The 9485-nt window shown below is 34.0% G+C and overlaps 1 pseudogene; it reads left to right on the top strand.

Annotated features, from left to right (window-relative positions):
• The first annotated feature begins 2504 nt into the window (after nt 1-2504).
• Nucleotides 2505-3724, top strand: LOC120163389 (annotated as a pseudogene).
• The last annotated feature ends 5761 nt before the right edge of the window (nt 3725-9485 follow it).

Below are 9485 nucleotides of genomic sequence, written 5' to 3'. Positions count from 1 at the left end.
TTCCTATTTTCAGCTTGCATTGTGTGTTTTTGTTGAAATTTTAATGTTTTTGGAACTGCATATCAACGACCTAGATATTCAGTGTCAGTTTTGAACCAAAACATCTAATTTTCTTTCTTTCTTCTTAATAAAAAATTTTAGTACACCTTATGAAAGATATTTAGTCCATCAGAATAGAAGTGAAGTAGGTTCTTATGCTAATTTTTTTATTTTCTTGTTTGATTTTTCTTTAAATTAGGGATTTGGTTGTGAGTATTGACATAGTGAAATCGCCAGGCTCAATTTGAGAGACTGCTGGTACTAGTTTATTGGGATTGTTTTGATCTGACCTGTGATTTTCAGCGTCTTGTGAGCTCGTGTTCTTTTTAATAAGTTCATGTTGATTTTGTGACTGATATATCGTGAACGAATTGAATTTTTTTACATATTTTTAAATGTTTACAGTTGAATTGTATTGAATTATAACTTTAGAAGAAAATTCTGTATGCACACAACTCGAAAGGTATCATGACAGGGTAGTATATTTAGAGCATCTACTTAACCCTGTCATGATGCCTTTCGAGTTGTGAAAGAGACTGAGAGGTGAATGCGCTGTTTGGGATTTCATTACATTTGATCATCTGTTGGAAAATCTTTAACCACAAGGATTAAACGAATAAATTATTATGTCATTTATACAAAATAATTCCAGCTTTGTTGGTGACTTTTAACTATAATACTTAGTTAATCTTAGTAGCATTTGTCAACTCTGCATTTCTAACCCCATTTTTTTCTCACAAGCATTTCATCGAACATCTATACTTCACCTGAGATGACTTGTATCTAACATTACACCTTGAATCGTTGATGGTCCCGATAGTCCCTTGGTCGGGTCTTCTTTCAATGGATCATTATTCAAGTCAGCACCTCCACATAATTCAAAGTTATATTAGAATTTTCCATGCATCCCCGATTGAAAAGTTACGCTGGAAATGAGAAGAGAGAAGCGAAAAAGGAAATTTGAGATCGAAAGAATAAAATTGAGGACTATGTTGCAAGTTTTAAAAGTTGGAGACCTAAATGCAAGCGCCTGAAAAGTTCAGTGATCATATTGCAAACGTACTAACACAGTGTAACGGCATCAAACGATCGGTTACGTCAGGGACCATATTACAAACAGACTAAATATTGGGGGACCATATTGCAAACGAACTAATGTTGGGGATTGTATTGCAAGTTTTAAAAGTTAGGGGACCTAAATGAAAGCTTTAGAAAAATTCAGTGACAATTACTAGACTTTACCCTATTTTTAATTTAGATACTATTTTTTTTGGCATTTCAGGCACTTATTCTCTTATTATTGTATTTTAATATTGATAATGTTTTATTATTTGTTGCAATGGGTAACTGTTGTTTTGTAATGTTATTGTTTAACTATTAAAGTTTGTAATTTTGCTATTTAATTTTATATTTACTAGGCATGTTTAACTATTGTTTGTTTATTATTTATTTGCTCGTTCCACACTATTTGTAAGCATGGTTTATTATTATTATTATTCCTTTAGTTTATATAATGGCAATATATATGATTTATTTTCTTTAATCACATGTTTTATTATTTTATTTGACATTTTATCGCACGAATATTCGATTTATGTATTTTGTTACCATGAATAAAGAGAGAACATTCTCATATAAAGGAGAAATAGATGAGATAATCTTCCCGTTGGAGGATTCACAAATCCCGTGATTTCTTCTCAAATATAAAGAATGTTCCCTAATAATTATTTCAAAATAAATTAATTAATGTTCAATAAAAAGATCACACTTTAAATATTGATTTGAATTTTTTATTTCCACCACGACAACATACAAGCGATTAGGTACTAATTTTTTGGCGTTGTAGGGTGCTAACTCTTTTCCATGCGTAATCGACTCCCGAACATAGAAGGAATCTTTGACAAGCACAGATCAGTTTTTTGTCTTAAAAATGATTTTTTATTAAAATTGTTTAAGAGACGTTTTTAGGTGTTTGGTTTAACTAACCCAAAGGTCAATGGTGACTCCAATTCAATTTAATTAAAATAAACACAAACATTCAATTTTTCCCCAAATAAGTCGTAATTTAGGGTTTTTATCGAAAACTTATTCGTTTGTCAAACAATACGTTACGACAATCCTAAAATGCACATTTCCCCTATTTTTAATTATTATTTTTATTTGTTTTAATTAATTATTCCTGAGCTTTCGTGGTATATAAATATTCTTGTTTATAGAGAAAGTCTAGCTCAATTCTCCAATTTGAATTCATTCGTTTGTGTTCATAATTGATTATAGAGAATCCCAATGATCACTGTATTGAAAGTTATACATCTAATTGAACTTTTCTGCAAGATAATTGAATAGCATAGTTGGATTGATTTTCTTTTCAAGTTTTGGTTGATTTTTTACTCTTTTTTCTGGAATGATAATTCTTGCTGTTGATCTCTATCTCAATTTTGTTCTTGATTGAATATTGGACGAAACCCCATATTAATAGCTATGGATTTGGGTAGTGAATGCTCTGTGATTGAATTTTTGGAGGCTAATGAATCCCCTCTGCACACTATACCTCGTGTTGATGTTAATGAAATCAAGGATACTCACGTTGATGATTGCAAAAGTAAGGATATTGGGCCATGCACAAATGATACTCAGACACAGAGGTTGTCCACTGATCAAAGTGTTGGTACCGGTGATTTCACGGCTGATAATCATGTAAATGGTCCAGATGGAATTGTGCATTTGTCTCCCTCACCAGCTAAATCTACCACCAAAGGCTATGGGTTGAAGAAATGGAGACGTATCAAGAGAGAGATTGTTAAGGATCCAACTGCTGTTATTGACGGTTCTAAAGTTTTGAAAAGAGGTTTGTCTGGTTCTGAGAATCCAACTAAACCTCAACATATTGAATCAACTGAGATCAAGCAGAATAGTGGGCCTTACATTAGACCTGTGAATACATTAAAGAACGTGAATGTTGCTAGAGGGTTCGTGATGCATAGCCCCGGTTCAGATTCCACCGAAGTTTGTGAATATCGAAGTAGCAAGTCTTCTACCGCAGCAAGTATGCCACAGGGCCTGCCTGCAGTTTTGGGGTACGTGCACAGGAGAAACCATATGAAGAATTTTAGTGGGAAGACTGGGGGGTAATTCGAGTCCAAGAGTTCAACAGGGAAAGGGTATTGTTGAAATCAGTAAGAAGCCAAGAGCAGAAAGTGTCAATATCAAGAAGGAAGGCTCTTCATCCAGCATTGGATCTGACTCAAGAAGCTCCAACTTCGGTGTTTTGTCTACTCCATGTGCAGTGACAAGTAACGGAAAGCAAAGTGGAAACTCCTTGAATCTTGATGGGAAAAATGTTGATGAAGCTCATGAAGGTGAAGACCAGATCAACGACGAAGTACAAACTGGCTATGGAAAAGAAAATTCAGGTGAAATTGAAGAACTTTCACCGGATGATTTAGCTGCAGATTTGTCTCGGGAGGCTAAGGAAGAAAAATGTGAGAATCGACGACTTTCACCAAATCAAGACCCATTGGTCATCTCTATTCTTTCTCTCCGATCTGTCCAGGAAGCTCTTGAAAGTGGTGGGTGCGTTATCCTTATACTAACTTTGATAAGCCTTCGTCGTGGTTTTACTAATGTCTTCTGTTCATTCCTCTGCAATCCTGCTTTGTGGTCATACCACTTAGTTTGCTCATAATTTAGTTAGCTTATTTATTTAAAAATCTTCAGAAATATTTCCATAAGTATTTGCTTAAAGCAGTTGATTACTTTATCCTTTGTTTCAGCATTGGACTAAGATTGAAAGTAGTTGTTCTTCATAAAGTCACATTGAGGCCAATTTTGATAATTGCCACACCATTCATACTATTTAGTTTCACCGACTGTTAAAACTAATAAAAATATTATAAACATATATTATCTTATAATTACCGTATACTATTAAAAATATATTTTCGATATAGAGATAAGAAAAATTCGATCTAACTTGAAAATTTTATTTTATTTTATTTAAAAAATTGAGTTAATTAATATAATTATTTTAGTTATTCGAACTTATTTGGTTTTTTAAGTTTTAAGTTTCAAAAAATTTAGATTTCACAATTCGAAAGTTAAATTTTTCAAATTAAATTAAATTCTCCCTAATTTATAAAAATCACTTTATTTTCCTAATTTTAATTTTCAACATCAATATTCCTTAATTTATATATTTATATCGCCCTTTAAATTCATTAAAGATTTAAAAAATAGTTAAATTAAGAAATATTGATGCCAAAAAAATAAAATGATTTTTACAAATGTCAATGATTTTGTTTATTTTTTTACTAATTTATATATATTTAAAATTTTATTTTAGTCTCTCTATTTTTAATAGAGAAAATAACCTCAGTGACCAAAAATGCCTTATAATATACGAATTTAACAAACTTTTTTTGGATTTGCCAAAATGACAACAAATTCGCAATGCGAATTCCAATTTCGCAACCCAGTTTCCAATTTCACAACGCGAATATGTAAATCACATTGCGATTTTCCAAATTCGCTTTTCAATTTTCTAAATTCGCAACTGAATTTCAAATTCGCAACGCGAATTTAATTTCACAATAGGTTTTAGTTTCGCAACACAAATGTTTTGGGTATATAACAACGCAGCAGCAGCAACTCATAACCTAAATCCTTAAATCGCAACTCATTCTATCTCCATCTATCACTCTCTCCGGCGACATCCGTTCCTATATCCAACGACATCCTTCCCCATCTCTATTTTTTTTACATAATTTTATTTCTATATAATTTTTCAATGATTTCTCTCCCAAATTATCAACTATCAACTTAATAAAGGTATGTTTTTCTCTAAGTTAGTGATGATATCTAGTTTATAGCTCGTTTGTTTAGTAAATTAATTTACAATTTTTAGAATAAAATCATCTAATGTTGATCATGTTTGGATAGATTTGTGTTTTGGAGGGTCATGGGAGAATGTTCATGGTGTTTTACAATATGTGCCTTTACACATGAATCTTCAACTAAAACTGTCATTAAAAAAGTTAACTTATAAAACTCTAATATTATGTGTTGCAAAGAAATTGAATTTAGAGCCTCTAAGTGGATTTAGGCTATCTTATCTGAGAAAAGGTAAAGTTTATTTGTTAACCGACAATGAAGATGTTGAACGATTCATTGCTTACATTAGTGTTTCGCAAGAAGATGATGTTACATTGTATATTGTTGAACCTAAAAGTAGTGAAGTTGGGTCAATAGCGGGTAGTACTCAACTAAGTTCTTCAACCCAAAATTTAATGGTTCCACCACAATTTCATCACCAAGCAAATTTTGTTTCACCACATTTCCAATACCAAACACAATATCAAACACAATCTCAAGACCCACAACCTTTTCCTAATCCAAATCCCAATAAACTTTCAGCACCAAATTCTGGTTTTCGTATTGACCAGTTAGACGATTATGAGCCAACAGAAAAAATTGTGAGTACTAGTTAGTATTCGAAATTTGATCTTGGTTAATACCCGGAATTTGATCTTGGTCAATACTCGGATTTTGATGATCTTGGTCAATACTCGGATTTTGAACATCCATTCTGTAATTCATATAACCCTGAAGAAGAAGAAAAAGTGTAACATCCTCCACACCGAGTTAGTGATCAAATTGTGAAATTATAAAATTCAGTGACCAAAGTAGATAAATTGAATAGTTGAAAGATTTAATGGGAATGTTTTGTGTAGGATCAATTAACAAAGAAGGAGGAACTAAAGGGGTAAATGAGTCTTTTACTAGGGGAAATAATTAAATATTAGATGAGGATATTTAAATCCACGTGGAAGGCAAATGAAGAGAACAAAAGTTTCCAGATTTCTCTTCTTCTTCACTTATTTTTCTCCATCGAGAGACCAAGCTAAAGGTGAGTTTTCTTGAATTTAAGGTTTCTTATTGATCCTTAGGTGATAACTAAGCTTAAGGAAAGCTTAGATTATCTTAAAACCATAAGATGAAGAGAATATGAATAACCAAAGAAAGGAAGTAGAAAAGTGAAATCTTGGATTAGAGTTCCTAATAAGAATTAGAAGTGGAATTTGACTTGTCATAAAGCTAACTAAGAAGTATGAGGTGTTAGAATTCAAATTAGAACATGTTGGAATTTGGGTTAGATTCTTAAATTCTACATAGAGAATTGGATTTTAAGTTTCAAAAGTATGGAATGGATAATAATTAGTTTAAGTAAGAGTATGCAAGTTAAGGATATATAAAGAGGGGAAATATAAAGTGTTAAGTAGACTAAGAAGAGATTTTCGTGCTAAAATGACAATTCTGGGCAATGTGCATCGATGCACATTCATTGTGCACCGATGCATCGATGATAAATCCCAGAAATTATTTAAGGTGCATCGATGCATTAATTTAAAAAGAAAACATCAAATAGGATTTATGCATAAATGCATAAGGAGTGCATCGATGTATCCCCATTAAATACAAACATCGAATAGGACATCGATGCATGGTGTAGTACATCGATGCATACCTCCATTAAAAGATGAAAATGGCTTTTCTTTTAGCCTAAGAAATGATAGTTTAGAATATAGTAATTAGTATACTGATAAGTATCAATGAATTACTATGTAGATATCGAGCCTAAACGAGTTCCGAAACCATCAACAAGTAGGATCAATCGAGGGAAAGACAAAGAAATCTAGATGAGTGCATATGCATAGCATGAATATGTATTTTATTCAGTTCTAGACTTGTGATAAGTCTAGATTCAATATTTTGATACATGATAGTATGTCATATTATGATATATGACATGAATCCATACCATATGCATTATGGGACATGAATATGCAAGAAAAAGTTATATGAGTTATGCAATAAAGGTATGAAAATAATATGTCTACGTGATACAAAAAAGATAAATTGTGAAAGCCCATGTTATGTAAATGAGAACTATAGGTATAGTTGGCATGCCAAGGGTAGAGGGTCTATGTGGTCCTTCGGGACATATATGTATTCTTTGGAACATGTGTGAGGTCTGGTGAGACACATACTTGATCCTTGACATATGTATATGATTCTTAAGGAATGATATGTGGTTCTTCGGGACATATATATATTCTTTGGAACATGTGTGAGGTCTGGTTAGACACATACTTGATCCTTGGCATATGTATATGATTCTTAAGGAATGATATGTGGTCCTTATGGACATTATTATATGGCACTACGGTGCAATTCTACGCGGCACTCTGGTGCAATTCTAAGTGGCACTTAGGTGCAATTATATGAGCTGTGGTGACAGCATAGTGCACAACCTCACAATACTCACATACCTTAGGTTCTCTGTATGGTACCATGGGCTAATGAACTTACTAAGGCGAACTTATGAATGTGAATTTGATAAGTATATGTGTAAGAAACATGGTTCTGGTTCTTGCATTGTTTACATACATCTTATCATTGCAACCCATCTTATTTTGGTAATTACTTTATATTTATCGATATTATTATTATATTGCCTCACTAAGTCGATGACTTAGCGTGTGAGTGTTTCACATGTAGGATCCAATAAAGTAGATTATCGAGGTTAAGCAGCTAGACAACATTACTCCTGCAACTATCAGATCAGAAGCAACTTAATCAGTAGGTCATTTTGTTATGAAAATGGATATTGGCATGTAACTAAAGAGTTAAGTTGTGTATACTCTGAATATTTTGGTAAACTTATATTACCATATGTATATTATTGTATTTTTCGTAATATAAGTTCAAATATTTTGCTATTATTTGTAATGAGTTGTGTTTTAAAAGTCAATGTAATATCTCTGACTCATATCCGGGTTGGGGGTGTTACATTTAATGGTATCAGAGCTATGGTTTAGCCAATTCTAGGCATAAACTAGAGTCTATAGAGTCTTTAAATGGAATACATGCCAACAAATAGTGAGAACTTCTGATCTGGTATAGTATGAGTATGTTGTTTTGCTAATAGAACAATGTGTTTATTCTTATTAGATGTCCGGACATAATAGCTCCCGAAGTGAAGCGGGAGAAGATAGGCCTGCTGAAAGCAGTAATTCACCTGCCCTGTCCAAGCAAGGTGAAGAACATGCATCTCAAGGAGTACCTGTGCAAGATCAAGATATGTTCTTCAGAACGTTAGACGCTATTCTAATGCGTCTTCAACCTCCTGCTCCACCAACTCAAATGATGAATGTAGTAAAAGAGTTGATAGGTTTAAGAGCTCCCGAATTTAAGGGAGAAACCTAAGAAGGTCCGGTTGCGGCAGATCTTTGGTTAAATGATTTAAAAATCATGTTGGATGGTCTCCACTGTTCTGAAGTGGAGAAGTTAGATGGAGTTATCTCGTTGTTGAGGGGTCAGGCGAGAATATGGTGGACGAACGTCACCATGAGGATGCCCAGTGACCAATTGACTTGGTATTTATTCTTAGATGAATTTAAAAACAAGTACATTGGAGATCAATTTATTCGACAGATGAAGTATGAGTTTTTGAATTTGAAACAGATGAACCGCTCTGTATATGAGTATGAATGTGAGTTCAACAAGTTGAGTAGGTTTGCATCCGAGCTTGTGCCTACTGAAAAAGAGGCTTGTGAATGGTTTGTGGAGGGTTTGCGCCCTAGATTGAAAGAGATGCTGATAGTATTGAATTTGTCCTCGTTCCAAGAGGTGATCAATCGTGCCAAGGCTCTTGAAAGAGCTCAGAATGAGAGATTTGGGGATTTTAGAGTTTAGACATCAAAGAGAACGGGTGCTTCTTCTAGCTCAGCACCATCAAAAAGGGGAAGAGACTCAGGATTTCGATCACAAGCTATATCAGAATCAGTTGCATCGTCTGCTAGGGGAGCAAGTCAGGCAAGACCTAGACAGACGCAGTCAGTGGGATCTGGTGTTGGGAGATCTACTCCGAGTCAAGCGAGACAGTGTCAGCACTGTGGGAAAAACCATTCTGGGGCTTGTCGGATGGCTGTTGGGACTTGTTTTTGATGCGGAGATGCCGGACATTTTATCCGGGATTATCCATTGATGGTTGGTGAGCCTGCACCATCTGAAAGAGTTGGTTCTTCCTCACAAAGAGGACGAGGAAGAGGCAGAGGAAGAAACCCGTCTGAATTCTCTGCTCAACCTGAAGTTCGGTCAACCGCACGGGTGTACCATCTAAAGACAAGTGAAGACCGTGATGACCCTGATATTATAGCAGGTACTTTTCAGCTGTACGATAAATTAGTATTGGTACTGATTGATCCGGGTTCTAATTATTCTTATATTACAAGTAAGTTAGTGAAGATTCCCTTAGAAGCTACAAGTAATGAGATTATAGTAACAACTCCTTTAGGCCATAGTGCTCGGGTGAATAAAGTCTGTAAGGGGTGTCCCATAAAGGTTCAGGGAATTGAATTCTCTGCTAATCTGATGGAATTACCCTT

Source organism: Hibiscus syriacus, unplaced genomic scaffold (assembly GCF_006381635.1).
Source record: "Hibiscus syriacus cultivar Baekdansim isolate YM2019G1 unplaced genomic scaffold, ASM638163v2 tig00111445_pilon, whole genome shotgun sequence".
NCBI lineage: Eukaryota > Viridiplantae > Streptophyta > Magnoliopsida > Malvales > Malvaceae > Hibiscus > Hibiscus syriacus.
Note: the sequence above shows the minus strand (reverse complement) of the source record. Positions and strands in the feature narration are given on the sequence as shown.